Source organism: Limulus polyphemus, unplaced genomic scaffold, assembly GCF_000517525.1.
Source record: "Limulus polyphemus unplaced genomic scaffold, Limulus_polyphemus-2.1.2 Scaffold39, whole genome shotgun sequence".
Taxonomy (NCBI): Eukaryota; Metazoa; Arthropoda; class Merostomata; order Xiphosura; family Limulidae; genus Limulus; species Limulus polyphemus.
Genome location: NW_013665649.1, coordinates 364,376 through 382,231, shown reverse-complemented (window position 1 = coordinate 382,231; position 17,856 = coordinate 364,376). Strand labels below are relative to the sequence as shown.

Genomic DNA, 17,856 nt, shown 5'->3' with positions numbered 1-17,856 from the left:
AGTCGAGCGCCCTAACCACCTGGCCATGCCAGGCCTAGTTTGCAGGGATTATCGTATAAGAATAGGTTGAAATCTCTTTATTTGTTTTCATTGAAAAGAAGAATGACTGAAAAATATTATCAAGGTATTTCAGATTGTTGAAGGTTTGAATCCATAAGTCCAGATGACATTTGAATAAAAAGAACTGTAGTCTTTCCTGCAGTATGACTAGAAGACACAAATTTAAGATATGAAAAATTCAAACACTACTCCAATTTTGGCAAGTGTCACTTTTATAACAAGCTGGTCAGCCAACAAGATGCTTTGTTTTTAAGTATAATAGAAGCTGCAACAATGAAGGAGATTTAAGAAGAAACATGTGAGTATTTCATGGCTGTATGTAAAAAGTCGATTTCTATATGTAGTTTGGTGTAGAATGGTATTAGAAAATGGGATAGCTTATATGGACCACATGTTCTCTTGTTATTTCGTGTAAATGAAATATAAAAATTAACTTCGTTAGCTCGTAATGATTATTTCTCCATCAGCTTGACATAAAATAATAATAACTTACTACTAATAATAAGCATGCATAAAATATCCTAATGGTTTTTATATACTAAATTCAATAGTGTATGTTTATCGATACTCTCCTTAGTGTTCTTATACATAAACAGAAAAGAAAAAAAAGCCTTTTGGTGATTTTTTTATTGTTGTTATTAAACATATCTTAAGTAAAATATTATTCTTTTAGTCTGCAATTGGGGCTACCTTGGTCTCTTCCTTTCAGTTATTGTTAAATGTGTATTATTTAACCACTCCCGAAGAAAGATTCGTTCTGTGCTTATACTAGGTTTTTTATTTTGATAAATGTCGAAGTATACGTAATATTATATTAATACCCATGATGCATTTTTAGAGTCATGATCTTAAAGTAAGAAACGCATATACTGAGGTTCAACGGTAAGCATATCATTTAGATTATAATCTAAGTCTTAACTTAAGCAGTTTAAACTAATAATATTAATATTTTCTCTGTTATTCCTAGTAATATTGTGTTTTTATAAGGTTGTCGTCGATGTTTAACTTTTATATGTTTTAGCTTCAACAGTTGAACTTCAGGTTCAGCCGATACCCGACTTGCTGTCGTAAGTAATTTTAATTTTTATATAGTGCTTTTAACTAAGTTTTAGATTTTATTTTTTACTGAGACGTAAGTTGTTATTTACGTACAACTGTGTTTGATTTTAGTTTTACTTAAGACTAAATATAGAATTGTTGTATATACCCTTACAGGCGCTTGTAGTTGCAATTTCAAACTTAAAATTTTAAATGCTAAAAAAAGTAATAGTACTTGTAGTACTACTAGGTCTGTTTAGTACTATTACTAAGTAGTAGGCTTAGAAGTTAGACACAGCCAGCACAGATGAATTTTTTAGCATAATTGTCTTACTCTTACAGTTTATCTTTGTGTTTAACATTTATTTACATCGATCACATTTATTAACACAGAGCCTAACTAAATCTGTTACTGTTAGGATAGAAGTACGAAAATCTTAACTTTGAGTCAGTTACAAGTTGTGAGTTATAACATAAGGACAACAAGGAGCCATTTGGTCCTTCAACTTGAAGTTGAACTACTTTTAGGCATTTTATTTTCACACCTACTTTTGAGAATAGTAAAACCTATCTTTTATTTTTAAGGAAATCATTAATTTCCCTGTTCATTTAAGTAAAGTTCAGGCCTCCACTACTGTTGATGGCAACTCATTCCTTATTTTAATTACTCTGTTAGAAAAATAAAACTGGAACCTATCTGCTTTGTCCATGTTTTAAATGTATGTTCTCTTATTTTGTTATCTTAAGAAGCCATAAAATTATTTGTTCCTCTGTTGCTAGTACTGAGTAGTAGTAAAACTACTAAATCTCAGGGTGTATTTATAGATATACTGATTACAATACAAATCAAAAGAAGTAACTATCTCTGTTAGTTATACAAATCTCTAGTTAGGCCCATTGATGCTGGGATAATTTTTGTAATAGGGTTGCTGAAAACCATTGACAAAAGTTAAACCCCTGTATATCATTGGAACTACATATGCAGAGCACATCTGATGTCCTGTACATCAAGACACTAAGATTAGTAGGGGAGTTCTTGCTCACCATCAGCACTCAACTTGGAATATTGTGTAATTATGTTCTCCTTATCCTAAGAAAAGATTTTGGAAATAATTCAGAGGAGGGTTACAAGGATAATCCAGAGAATAGAAGGATTATTTTACAGGGATAGGTTAAGATTTGTTAGCTTATTTTATTTATTTTTTGATAAAATAAGGGTAAGAGGTGATCTTATTGAATCTTGAAATAATATATTGGGGAGGGAGGTGATTGGTAGGATAAAGGCCTCTTATTTCTTTGTTCTTTTTTCTGAAGATGGTATGAGAGGACATAAGTTTAAGATTTTGAAAAGATGGGGGTTTTCTAACAGAATGATTGGCTTATGGAATGAATTGCTGTTGTCAGTGGAAGCTACATAAGAAGAGAATTGTCAATTTCTGGAGTAATAAAGATGAGATTACATTTTCACTTTTGTTAAAAGTGGGTGTGTAAGGACAATCTTCAAGGCCCAAATGTTCCTTTATTCTGGGTATGTTATGTGACATATTGTGTATGTTATAGTATCTATATATTACTTTGCGAGTTGCATGCCCTGCCAACCAATAAACTCTGGTACTGAGGATAAGGCCTTGTCAGCATCCAGGTGGGGCAAATAAGGCATATACAGTGAAGATACTATCATATATTTTCATTGAAAACCTTTGTGAAGCTACTAACGATTTATTAAGCATTATTATCAGTCTTATAGTGATATAATATCACATAAACCAGTGATCTGTGATTTTTATTCTTTGAAAGACATTTCCTGAATCTGCCGCTTATTGCAGATTACTTGTAACTAGCCAATTGGGAATAAGTGTATCTGAATACCATAGTTCACATGTTTACAGCACATAAATGAGATGTTATGTTATTTTTCTTACTGGAAACACAATTGGGGCAGTAAGGAAAGGTTTGTTAAGATTTATTATCAGCCTCATTTCAATGTAATGCCATCTGTAGGTCAACCTTTGCTGGTTAACACAGAGAAGTCTTTATTTGACAAATAAGATTCTTGAGACTTTATCACTACTAGGTAGTTTTACAATTTATACAACTTTTGCCATTAAAGCACAGGAGAGAAAGGTCTACAACAGATGAAGTTTGAAACAATAATATATTTTGATACTAGATCAAAACAAAAAATTTCTAGTATAATATCTCACATTTCTAAATTATCTGTTATGAAAACCTATTAGTGAAAGTAAAGAAGAATGTAAAAATGTGTCAACCACACTGTATCTCCTAACATTGAGTGCCAACAAGACATTTTGCTCAGTACCAGGACTCAACTGGCCTCCAATGTACTTCATGATTATATGTATCAATTTGAGATAAAATTCCGACTCGTATTAAGCTGCTCAAGTATCTGTGCCTCCTTTTGAGTATGATCCACACCCTAGGGAAGCAATGAAATACAGGGTCAAGCAAGTATGAGCTTAATATTACAAAGTAATTGCTTTGATATGTAATCTTTATCTTAGATAAAAGATTAATGGAACTATATAACTCTTTACATCCTATATAACTCTTTATACTATCACTTTTATTTTGAAATTTTAAATAAAATCATACAATGACAAAATTTTAAATGTAATAAATATTTATGTTAAGGAAATGTTTTTACACATTCTTATAAACTAAAAGGGTACAAAGTGTCATCCAAATAACTTTTTTTTTATACTTTAGTACAAACACATTCAGACCTGCCTGTTTAAATACACAGTTAAAGTGCTTAAGGACTTTATTTGATCTGTATGGAGAAGATAAGGAATACATATTCTAAAAATGAGCAAAACATGAGTCATGATTATTCTGTATTTTTATCTTTTAAAATTGTGTAATAAATTTCCAAGAAAAACAACCTTTTACACACATGATATTGGAGCTCATGGTATGGTTTCCAATGATAAAAGTTATAGCAGTGTTTAGTTATACAGAAACAAATTATACAATGATATTACTGCAATTACAGATTAAGAAAACAGTGATGTTATTGTAATTATAAATTTTAAATAAGCCAACTCCAATTTCAATTCACTGGGAGTTTAGATTTCTTTATAAGTATTGCTTCTCGGCCTCTCCTCTCGCTTGACCACGGCAAGCCATCAAAGTAAAATTGAAGTACCACAGTAATCACAACTCTTTCCCCTGAACTTTAACTACCATGATCTCTAAATTATCACATAAGTCAAGAAAGGGGCAAAGAAAAATAACTAAATTCTAATCATCCCTGGGTTATTATTAAACCTAAATATCTACCACATTGGATTGAATTGATTGCTTCTGTGAGTTATTCTGTACAGAAATGTTTGTTTTTCAGTATTTTAGTCTTGTTTACTTCTCAACAGGAATGTTTTGTTTTTCAGTACTTTACTCGTGTTTACTTCTCACTGAGTTTGGTTTAATAATGTTCTGCCAAAGTGCTTGTCGCGTTATTGTTATCTTTGTCTTTAGCCTTACTATGTTTTGAAATCATGGAATAAAGTCTTATGCCTCTCTTCAATGTAGTATTCACCACATACAGAGAATGTTGCTTTATAAACAGGTTTTTTTTTTATTACATTGTTCTGATTTTTCTTGCTTTATAACTAAACAGTCTTGTTTTGGTAAATTATATATTTTTAAAATGGATGAAACAAAACGTTTTTTTTTTCATTTTTCTTAGTCATTGGACCAATGACACGGAGATTGGTTTTTAATCACATTGTTACATTGTTGCTTAAGTTATTAAAATATGTTTTTAATGGACTTGGATATTTGTTAGGGGATGTCATGAACTGTGTTGTAACTGTATGTAGAGTTGTGCAATTAGTGGAATTTGCTAATTGATTGATTGTTGGGTTCATTAATCATTTCTTTGTAACTAATTGATTATTCTAACATAAGATGGCTAAAAAAATTTAATAATGAATGAAAATGGGTTTAATTACCTGTGGTGGACAAAGCATTGTGTAGCTTTGTGTTGAACAGCAATCATAATGGAAATATTTGATTACTTGGAATAATCAAAAAAAGTAATAATTGGAAATACTAAATTTGATTAGTTCATTATTTTCATGACATTAATCAATTTAATTGTAATTTTGATTATGGGACAGTTGAAATAATCAAAAACAGTAATAATTGGAAATACTAAATTTGATTAGTTCATTATTTTCATGACATTAATCAATTTAATTGTAATTTTGATTATGGGATAGCTGAAATAATCAAAAACAGTATTAAGATGAAATACTAGTTTATTATTTTCTTCACATTAATCAATTTAATCATAATTTTGACTGTTTTTTGTAACACTAATTGATGCTAAGGTAAATGATTATATAAAATTAATCACCCAGCTCTAATCATATAATGAGTTATCTGATTTATTTTTCCTGTGTTCTTATTCACAAAATTAGTTTTCAATACATTTGAGTGAATAGCTGTATAGTGAAAGGGATTCAAGACCTTTTCTGGCTTGTAGCATAGATTCTTTAGTACATAGAGAGTCAGTATTGCTCAACTTTCCAAGGATTAAACCACTTGATACAATTTGAGAGTTAAAATTTACGTGTACCAGGGCAAGTTCTGGGTTTATGATCTTTCGAAGATGAAATATGTCCTTCTATTGTTGATATAAGAATACTAAGAAATGGTAATGTTTTAATAACATGAGAGTATTCCAAGAAAATTATTTTATAGGTTGACTGAAGTAGTTTAAAAGTTTATAAACATTAAGTAGGTTATTAACTCCATGGTACCAGATTTCAAAAATATCATCAATTTTATCTACATTAGAAGTCAGGAGTTAGAACAGTTTTTCCAAAATATACTTACCTCCGCTGCTTCTTATAGCTATTACCTGACCACCAAGGTTTCAACATTGCCCATCTAAGCATTGGTCTGATTTTTTCTCACTTTCTCCAGTCTTTTATACCCCACTCAGTTGCCCTTGGTGATATTTGTCTTGTGATACTCTCCACCTATGTCAATGCACCCTCTATCCTGGTACTGTATATAAGCACCTCATTCAGATATTTTTATCACTTTTTCTCAACAAAGCATTTAGACACAGGTTTCTCTGCAGAAGTGCTGCAATAGTTAATGTCCTTGGTTGCAATTTTTGCTTCATCTAGTTTCCTTATGTATAAATTGTATATAATAATTATTATTTAAAAAAAACTTGCAATACTCATTTGTCAGGCATGAATTCACAGGTTACTGTTTCCAGCACATAGGCTAATCAGCCCTCCTCTATTCCACCTCTGTTATATAGCATTTCTAAAAGGTCAGGGATCATTCTCAGTTGAGGCTGTCCATGATCTGATTTGTTATGAGATGGAGACATATATTCAGTCTGGTGGTATTTCTCCAGAGGGTTTTGAGGCCACTTTTGGCCAATGATCCAAGAAGTCTGGAGAGAATTTGGACTTTTTTTTTTTCCAGCACATTTGTTTGCTAGGTCGGCTCCTCATAAGGCCAATTTGGATCAGCCACCTCCTGTTCCATTTTTTCAGTTAATCGTTTGGGTTTGTGACATTTTGGGGCTATCTCCAGTTGCCTTTGAATATACTCCTTCCTTGATGGCTGAAAGGTCTGGGGGTGACTACTTAGTTTTTTCTCCTTCACCTCATATTGCTGCTCATGCTGGGAGATTTACTGCTCAATTACTTGATGGGATAGCTATGTCTTGTCCTCCATGTTTACCTGAACAGCATGCTTTAGCTTACTACCACCAGGAGGACATATATTTAGATTACCCAAGATTTGATCCTCTTTTGGATATGTGGGGTTCCAGACTGGACCTTGTGATCACTTTGAACAGATCACAATTCTCTTGGATTCATTTAACCCTTACTACTGCTCTGAGATATTTATCTTCCCTCCAAATTTTGTGAGAAGCCTATCAGTGTTCCACACATCAATCCGAAGACGAATTGGGTCCTTTGGTGACAGCTACTTTAGTAAGATTGTCAGCTTCTGCTCTTTCATTGATTTACTGGCTTGTACATTGTTAGGATTTATTGGGTAGAGATGCTATGTTGGAAGGAGTTCGTCTACCTGCTGTAGCCATCCATGAGTTAGATGAGGCTCCTTTTCTTCATTCTTTGATGTTCATGGGCATCTCAGAGGCATTGAAATCATGAATTGATGTCTTCCGTTTCCATTCTTCTTTGTTATCATTGGCCTCTAGATTTTCTTTGGCTCCTGCTGGAAGTTATGGAGGGACTGCTCATCATGTGTCCCGACCCCAGTCTTCTGCTCTTCAATCTGTTGGTACTCAGAATAGATTCCGATCTTATCTTCGAGGCTCTTTCGCTCAGGCAGACCATCACCAACGGTGTCATTGACTACCCTGTGTGGGTGGGGTTTGTGGGAGCAACATTTCTGGACACCTGGAATTCCTTCACCACAGATCCATGGGTACTTTAGGTTCTGGCTTCGGGGTTGGTCATTCAGTTCACTTTTCTGCCTCCATTATCCTTCCAACCAATGGTATTTCCATCCCCAACAGATCCACAGAGTGTTGATCGTCGTTCCAAGGCTATCAGAAAGTTATTGGTCAAGGGGGCAGTAGAAAGAGTCGATCCTGTTTTCCCGAGATTTGTTCCTGTTTATTTGTTGTGTCCAAGAAGATGGGAGATTGGTAGCCGATCGTTGATCTTTCTTGTCTTAACAAATTTTTAGATCCTCCCAGGTTTACATTGGAGTCCTTTCTCAACCTACGTTGGCATTTTTCATCAGGTCTGTGGATGAACAAGTTTGATGTTGCTGATGCATATCTCCACATTCCAATAGCAAAGTTATCCCACTGATATCTACATTTCGTGCACAATGGTCAGGTTCTGCAATTCAGGACTCTGCCCTTTGGCCTAGCATCTACACTATATGTCTTCTGCAGCATTGTAAAAGTTTTTTCTTGTCACCTTCATGCTTTGGGCCTATGCACACACCATTATATGGATGACTGGTTACTTCTGGCACCATCTCGTTAGTTAGAGGAACAACATACCCAGATTCTCCTTTCAGAAGCCACCAAGGCTGACTTTTTTATTAGAGCCAAGAAATCTATTCTCTTGTCAACTCACTATATTGTCCATCTGGGTGTGTTTTCTAACACATGAAATGGGCAGTCAGGTTCTTACTCATGTCTGCTCCTCCTACTGGGCAAATGTTTCTCTACCTTTTGGGGATGTGAGCATCCCTTGAATCTCTGATTCCTTTGGGATGAGCACACATGTGGTCCCTTCAGTGGTCTCTGCATGACCAGTGGATCAGGAACTGCAATCCACTGGATCATCCAGTCTCCTCAATCAGGAGTATCATCTTAGATCTCAAGTGGTGGTTGGATAGGACCAACACTACCCTTCACAGATGCCTCACTTCAGGGACATGGTTCATATATCAACAGTCACGAATTCCAGGGTCTATGGATGGAAGACAAATCTTCCTTCCACATCAGTCTTTTAGTAATTCTTGCTGTCCAACAGGCAATGGTTCGATGTCTCGATCTATTGATCGAGAATTTCAACATCATTCCTTCCAACAATTCTACAGTTGTCTCTTACATTTCACGTTAAGGGGATAGGCATTCTCAGGACCTTTGTTTTCAGACTTTGGATATTCTCTACTGCACTCACTTCCATCATATCAGCCTCCTGGCTTGCTATGTTCCAGGGGTGATGAATTTAACATTCAATTACCTGTCTCAACCCAACCAAATAGATGCTCCATCGCAAGGCTTTCAGGTGGATTTGCTCTCAGTTTGGAACTCCGATGATTGATGCATTTTCCACTCATTGGAACTCTCATCAACAGGCGTTTTGGTCCCCGGTACCTCATACTCTGGCTTTGGCGATAGATGCATTCAATCAAGATTGGATGGGATTGCACTTCTATGCCTTTCCCCCAATTCATCTGTTACCAAGAGTTCTAGCTATGATTCAATCCACTACTTGTTGAGTATTGTTGGTAGCTCCATACTGGCCGACCCTACCGTGGTTTCTTCTTCTACAGTATCATCAAGAATGTCCACCTCTGCCATTTCCTCTTTGGCCATCTCTGTTGAAGCAACCCAAATTTGACATTAATTACACGATCTGACAGCTTCTTCTTCCGAGAGTTTTTGCCTACCCCCTGTGGCCATTTTGACCACATATGATAGAATATAAGGAGGGGTGAGTATTTTTTTTTCTCCTCCTCTTATCTCTTTACTTTCCAAGGTCCCTTACTTTTTTTTTTTTATACTGTATCCCACTTTGTGGTGAGTGTTGCCCAGACTTATGTGCTTTTATCAATCCAATCTGCACTAGCAACCACTATTTCACTATAATTACTACCGGTTGCAACAGGCTCTGTAGAAATGAGGTGTTCCATAAGACTGTCTAGGAACTCATCATTTTATGCTAGACCACCACTCATGGACTGTCATGAGTAAAGCTAAAGGGGATCCTGCCCGTCCCTGCAGATCATCGGATTTAATAAATCGAGGTCATTTGATTTTTAAAATTTTAGGGAACTTGATTCACCTATTGCATTGTTTCTGGAGCACTGTTCCTCAGGACTCCCCAATGCTCATTACTCCCCAGACTTTACTAGTGGAGCTAGGGAGTCCTTACCACATCCAGTTTCCAGTCACTGGGGTGGTGAACAGAGGCTGTTCCTCCAGAGTGTTAGAGTGATTTCTTCCACTATTGGAGAAGAGGGAAAAGTTGGGGCCCTCCTACTTGGGTCCATGGATGTTTTTGCCAGATGTCGGTAGGAGCGCCACCAGCCTATGCGGGAGCCTACTCATAATACTGGTTCAGATTTGACACTCAGCTGTCCGATTGTGGTGTGCATGGCCCTTCTTTTGATCAGTATCGGTTTAGTATATTGTTCATGGAAGAATGTCTACTATCTCCTCCTAATTCTGAACTTGGAGGTCCCATTCTGGATCCTTAGTTGAGTACAGTGTTCCACGTCCTCTCCATAATTCCAAGGACAAGTGAAGGCTCCTTGTCTACTTGGTTGGGGATGAGGATAAATGTTCATAATTTCAGACCGGATGAGTTCTATTCATTTGGTTGAGTAAGACGTACACAATCCCATCATACCAAGCCTGGGGGTGTTGCCTTCCGAGCTTCTTCAGGTGGAGGAGAAAGTTTGTCCACATTGAGGTTGCATACTTTCTCCTCATGATTCTTGTGGTTCAGAATGCATCACTCTGTGGTTACAGGTTGGGATCCAATCAAAAGTATATTTATATGTAACATTGCAATCCAATTGCCCTAGCCACCAATGTGGGATATATGGACCAAGACCCCTTAATTCCAATCCTGAGTTGTGGAACCTCAGCTATCTGGTTGAGCTGGTCTATAGTGATGATTACTCATACTATTCCACCATTGATACAGGAACTAAGTTCAAGGTGAAGAGCATACGTATTCTAGATGTAGTGCAGTTCCCCCACTTGGGTACCATTCTTATCTTGATACATCCTTGATCTGTGTAGATGCTTTCTGTATGGATAATGCCCTCACCAACACCTTCACTTTCTCAGTGTGGGATTCTAGCTATAAGTGGCAGCAGAGGTAAGTATGTTTGGAAGTTAACATTTTCCTAAATTGAAAATGTATTTATAATAATACTTACCTCTGCTGACACTCTCCTGCCCTTTCCTCCCCACTAAGAGCTGGTGTTAGAGACTGGGATGATATCAATCTCCAAAAAATAATAAAATTATCTGAATAAGGTGCTTATATACAGTACCAGGATAGAGAGCTTATTTATATAGGTGGAGTGTATCACGAGACAAATATCGCCAAGGGCAATCGAATGGGGCATAAAAGACTGGAGCAAGTGAGAAAAAATCAGACCAATGTTTATATGGGCAAAGTTGAAACCCTGGCGGTAGAGTAATAGCTATAAGTGTCAGTGGAGGTAAGTATTATTAGAAATACATTTTCAATTTAGGAAAATGTTAACTTTCATACCAGTTAAGTAAACAGTTATGAGAAAGTGCAAAATTGAACACATGTTCAACTATATTAAGAGATATACCTTCTAGTTCAGAATATTCACGAAGAAGTTGTCTAATAATATACATACATTCTTGAATTGGTATTGAAGGAGATAATGATACAGCCTCTTAAAGTAAAAGAAATAGTATCATTAGAAAGCATTGTAAGAAGCCTAATGAGAAACCTCTGTTCTCATTATATGTGCAGGTACAATTTTTTTTTTTTAAATCATTTCAGTAGGTGAGTTGTATCCTGATATAGTGGGTCATACGTGTATTCCTTCTTTATGATGTTTAGGTAGACCAGAGAATTCAGTTGAGTATTAGGTTTAAGTAGTTAAGGATTTTGGATTTCTGTTTCAAAATGCCCTGTGCTTCATTCTCTACTTTGTATATAGGATCTTTACCTAGTGGTTCATGTGTAATGTTATTCATAAGAATCTCTTGAACTTTTATCTGTGTATGTTTTCTCAATCATTAATACAAATCCCTTATTTTTGTCTCCTACTTTAATGACACCTATCTGCTATTTTTCAGTTCCTGCAATGCTTCTTTTTCTCCAGAACATAGATAAAAATCATATAAGCTAATATCTGAACTTATCAGTTATTTATTTTAAACTATTTAAAATTTTACATTATTCCATTAGTTCTTCATGTCATTCCTTACATAAATTGGTATTACTATATAAGCACATGTGTAACAAAAACACTACAATCTTATTAGAAGACAGAAACATAATTATCTTATTTCATGCATTAAAGAATGTTCACTGCTTACTTCTCTTTTGATGACATTTTGTGATATCAGTTGGCGTATTCCTTTTCTTTTTTGAAGAGGAAAATATAATGACTGTGGTAGGTAGATTATTATAAAGCTATTTAACCTTACCTAATATTTCAGTCACCTGCTTATATTGTTGCTAAAATCAATATAAATCTTTAAATTTTGACATTTTGAAAATTTTTACAATTTCAAATAACAAGATATCAAATTGTAATTAATTCCTTTTTTTAGTGATCATGATTTGCACATTAGTTTAAAATGTTATTTATTTCAGCACTTGAATCTTTATTTCCTTACAAGTAACTGGGTAGCTTATTTTATTTTTGTAAAACAATTCTGAAATAGCAGCTACTATATTGTATTTTGAGTCCATACGGATTATCAAAAGTCTTTAATACATAAGGTTTTTCTAAGGAAGTTTTAGACAGGATGACAGCTTAGTCATCATCTTTTGTACCAAATTAGTGTTTTGAATTTTTATAGAGTTTGGCAAATGGTTTTGTTTAGTATCAACATATTGGAAACTATTGGTCCATTAAACCCACCTGATTATGTAAGGCTACTTATTACAGTAGCAAAGATATTTATGTAGCACTGAATTGAACATGTTGATATTTTTGTAATAAACATTGTGCCAGTTTTGTAGCTAATGGAAGTTAATGTTGGAATGTTTTGATTTTGTAATATGAGCTGTGTGCTTACAGGTGTACATTTGTAGATTGAAGTACGTTGTACAGTTTAAAATTCCAGCCTTGACGAAACAGTTGGGACATTTTTTCATGTTTGCTTTAATTCACTGTGTGTGTGTTGCACATTATAGAAAAGTTATTTATCTTTTTTAAAAATTGAGTGTATTGGCACAGGTATGTGATGATTCACTTTACACAAACTAAGATTGATAACTTGAAAAATATATCTATATAAGTAACATGAAATTAAATAGGGAAACCATAATTTGTTTGGTTAAATGTGTATAGAAATAAATTGCTAAGTTCTATTTTTGTAGTTGTTTTATTTTTGTATTTTGTTTTCCTTTTCAGATATTTATGAAAAAGAGATTACAGATTGGTTAACAATATGGTTGAAAACACTACTGTTGTATATTGTTAGTTACTCAACAAGTAACATAAACTGCATGACCAAGATCATTATATCAATTATTTTTAATAGCAACAAATGCACAAGTAAAAGAATACTAATACTAAAATTTTAATAAACTGTCTTGTTAAAAGACAACATCGTGGTAAATTGCTTATATTCTGGTGATGTCAGACTCTGTTAGAGAGCAAGATATCCTTCACAACACTGAAGTTGCTTCTACTGAGTATCAAGTGTTTGAATATCAAGAGTTATTTGAGGAATATGGTGAGCAAGTATATGAGAAAACCTTTATTTGCACTGAACATGATTGTGGGAAGAGCTTATCCTCAAATTTTAAGATGAAATGACATGTGCTTATACACTCGAGACTGCCAGTTTAAGCTAACAGTTTGTAAACATTGCTTCCATCGTAAAGACCAAAGAAAATACCATCTTGAAATTCACAATCCTAATAAAGTTTTATATAACCTTGTAAAGATTACAGTAAGTAGTACACTTCAGCTGTGTCGTCCTGTAAAAATCAAACTTCCCATGCAACGTGAGACTTAAAACTTGTTTTGTGAGTTTCATCACAACGAAGAAATCATGAATCACCTGAAAGGTCACTCAGGAACACGGACATTGAAAGGTACTAATGAGAGAAAATTTAAGTGTGAGCAGTGTGAAAGATCTTTTTTCACACGAAAAGATGTTAAGCGCCACATGGTTGTTCATACAGGCATCAGAAATTTTGTCTGTCACTTGTGTCCACAAAGATTTGGACGAAAAGACCATCTTATTAGACATGTGAAAAAGAGTCATGGAGGAAAATGCTCTGCCACAGTTGATTCAATAAAAGATGTGACAGTAAAAGTTGAACAGGGCTCAAGTACATCACAAGGAGGTCCTGTGTGTGCATCAGGTATATTGTATGGTTCAAGTTCCATCAACTCCTGTTCTGTAGGTCCCACTATAGATACCAATCTTTCTTCAGGGATTCCATCTCAAGAGCAAATACCCATTGTTCAGGTTAAACAAGAACCATTTTATTCTGCACCTGTAGAAGGCACTTTTCTTACGAGTGGAATTAACCCCATCCATGTGCATCAAGAAGGAGAAGGTAATCACAGTATACTACCAACATGCATCTCCTCAGTGTGCTTCTCTCTCCCAACCTCTTGTAACTCGGGGATGCCTCATTTCCTCCCAAATAGCTGCTTTCTTAGTACAGTACCTGGAACTTCGAATTTTTTTCCTACACATTCTTCAGAATCTGTATTACCATTAATGACAGCAGCTACAATTCCAACTTTCTCACCACCAGTTTCATTAGATACGGGTAATGCAGCACTACCTCATTTTAACCAAGCATTTCATTGATTAGTGATAATATAACAAGATTTTGGAATAGATATTATTTTTGATATGATGGAATGTTAGTGATTTTTTGCTCAATTCAAATGCTGAATGGAAGAAACTGAAATGTGTAGGTTGTATGTATTTTTAATCAGTTTGTTTATTAGTATCTTGTTAACTCAGGACAGTATGCTGAGTGTGTGTGTGTGTATTGCATGAAAACATGTATTGTAGCTAACAGTTTGATACATGTATATGGTAAAAAAATTATTATATCAGAAGTGTAATTCACTTAGCAGCTTATTTAGATTGAAACTAGATTTAGTTAGTTGCTCTTGATGAAAATAAACCTATTTTTTGGAGCAGTGTTTCTCAACCTTTTCAGCACAGAACCTTCTTATGTACACACCAAATAAAACGGGTATCCCCATATGTACAAACTTAAGGATGACATAATCCTGGACAAGAGCAAAAACATAATGTTAAGCTCCCCCTCCCCACTACAATATGAACTTGTCATTAAAAACAGTGGCTAAGTAAACAATGAAAAGAAGAATACAATTAGTTGGCTTTTATAGAGCCTGAAATAGAGTAACATTCAATTAACATCAAATAAATTTTTTTCGTTCTTCATATGTAAACAGATACTACAATCATTGTAAATGAAGTTTCAAACTGAAAATCTTCTTCTGTTGCTAAACCAGTTCAAATTTGCTCTACTTTCTGGGTGATGGTTTATTTGTAAGGAACTTGAGAAAAAATCAGAAAAGTACAATATGGTAGTAAAGGAGAAGACATGACAATATGCATAACTGTAAGAGTTTAAATTTGTATTTGTGAAGCCAAAAGTGCTATGGAGTTAAGTTTGTGCTCATGAAGTCAAAAGTGTTGTAGGCTACTAGAGGTTGAGAACACTGATCTCTGAGATTGGATAAGAATGGTAAAATTTACTAACAAAGCTGTCTTGATTTTAATAAGGCATACAGATTATCCATCATCTTCCATAGATCCATGAGATGTATCCCCATAATGAGAAACACTGTTCTATAGAAATAGATTATGTTCTAATAACTATGCTATTATTATTTTTTTCAGTTGATTTTTTTTCCATTAAAATGAATATATCCTTTTAGTTTAATAGCAGTTTCAAAAATACTAGAAATAAGGTAAATAATTAAACTGACATTCGTCTTACATTTCTGTCCTCTTTGAAATAGTGTTCAGTGTTATTTGGGTTTATTATTTTATTGTTTCAGTGGTTTGGTGTAGTTTTACTTACACCATAAAATGCACCAAGGAGTGTTATTAAAGCAGTTATTTTCTGCTAATATTACACATATTATTATAACTAATATGGTAAGAAAATGTTTTGTTAACTGTGGTGATCCATTGATTGTGACCTAATACTCAGTTTTGAAATAATGGCATTGCCATATACAAATATATGTATATATATATTTTTTGCAAATTTGTATATAATTTTCCTACATCATAGTCTTTGTGTCATACCTCAAAGTGTGAATCTTTTAGTAACATGTTTTTGAAGTGCCTTTATTTGGCTGTTTCAGCAGCTAGCACAGTGTATAACTACCTCGATGTTACATTAATGTTTTTATAATTTTACTTTTAGATTATGTGATTTTGTATAGGATATGTTCATATATTGCATGCACGAATGTGAATTGTAGGGAACATTATAGCCCTTTGACAGATTTCCAATCTATGCTTTTATGATGATTTTCTTTATACTGCTGTGTCTTAAATACTCTTATGAAAATCTAATAACAGAGTTGATCAAACAGTCAAGTGTATAACACACATTAACTTGTGTTGGTATAATCTGTATTCTATGAAGAAATTTCTTATATGTTTCATGACATATTTAGTATTCTATTCCAATGAATTTTTTACTGAATCTACCTATTTTGTGTACATTAACTGAGTATTTTCATTTTTACTCGCAAATTAGCTGTGTGAAAGTAATGGATGGAGGAAATTGTGGTAAATCTGAACTCTGGTTCTCATTCAATTTTATGTCTTTTGTACACAATTGTTGAGATATTTCCTACTTACAGACTGTTAATGATTATGCTTCAATATATAATAAAGTTTAAATAAATATCAGTACACATGGATCAATTTTGAAATTGGAATGACACCCGGTGAGAAATGTTTATCATTATTAAAATCTGTAAAAGTAGTAGTAATAAACATTTAGAGCTTCTAAGAAATACAAATATAAGCTACATCTCTGTAACTGAACAATTTTATATAAGCTGTATATATTAAAGGGCTATACTGTTCTTGTTTTTATCTGTTGATAAAATATCTACCTCTCTTAATACGTACTGTTAATAAATTCCTTTCAAAACAATTTTGTTAGATTGGCATAGAATTATGTTTGTGTATATTTGATGTATACATACGCTTACATATGTATACATGTTGACGGGTATGTTGCACACAAGTTAATGTTTATAGTGTGATTCAGCTTTTTAGAAACTTGGAGAATTGCCTCATATGTTTGTCTTTTATAATTAGTTTATGATTCACATCACAGTTATGCATATACTTTAAATACGTATTTTATGTGATCAAACCTAAATATTTTATAGCCATACAATATTTTAGTTATGATGTGGCCTTATGTAAAGTCAGCCAAATATACGTAAGTTGTAGGATTTATTTTCTACATATATCATTCAGTTTAAGTCTTATTTACCGTGTTTATGATTTAAGTATCTGAATTTTAAGGAAGGGAAATTTAAGTGTTATTTTCTTAGTCCGGTGAATGTCACGTATGTCTAAAAGACTTGTTTTAAAATCATCCATCTAGAAGTATACTAGCATCCAGTTAATATAAGATGTTAAGAAATAATGTAAATTATTATTATCAATATAGGCTCTTTAACTTTCTTATATAGTGGTTAACAAGAATCTTTGTGGGTAAATTTTTCTAATAGCAGTAGTATAAGGTTTAAAGCTATGAAGTGGTGAGAGACCTTACAGACCTGAAATTCTGTTGGTCAAATGAAAGTTGTGATTTACATTTTTTTTTGTGTAATCATAAAGAGAAAAAGCTCTTTCCAGTATACAATATTTTCAGGTCAGTTAAATTAGGTCGAATATTGTAAAGAAGTTAGAGAATACTACAAAAAAATAAAGAAATACAAGGTAACATGCAAGTTTCAGAACTTTATATATATGTCTGTTTTTATTGAAATCTGTGTACAAGTATAATGTTTCCTGTATATGACAGTGTGAAAGATAGGAGCTAAGGTATTTCTTTTAGTTTAATACACTAAACTAATTGTGCAGTGTAATTTCTAATTAGTCCTAACAATCGAAGTGCTGTAAATGTACACTTCAGCTATTTTTCTTTTATACCTAGGTCTGTTTGATTTTGTAAGTTATGTTTAGTTGATGTTTACTGATATATATATATATATATATATATATATATATATATATATAATATAATAATAAATAACTAACTAATTAGTACTAGTACT

General features: G+C 33.7%; 1 pseudogene; it reads left to right on the top strand.

The window, feature by feature from the left end:
* The first annotated feature begins 1,064 nt into the window (after positions 1–1,064).
* LOC106461463 overlaps positions 1,065–17,856 on the top strand; it is a 25,901-nt pseudogene continuing 9,109 nt past the window's right edge.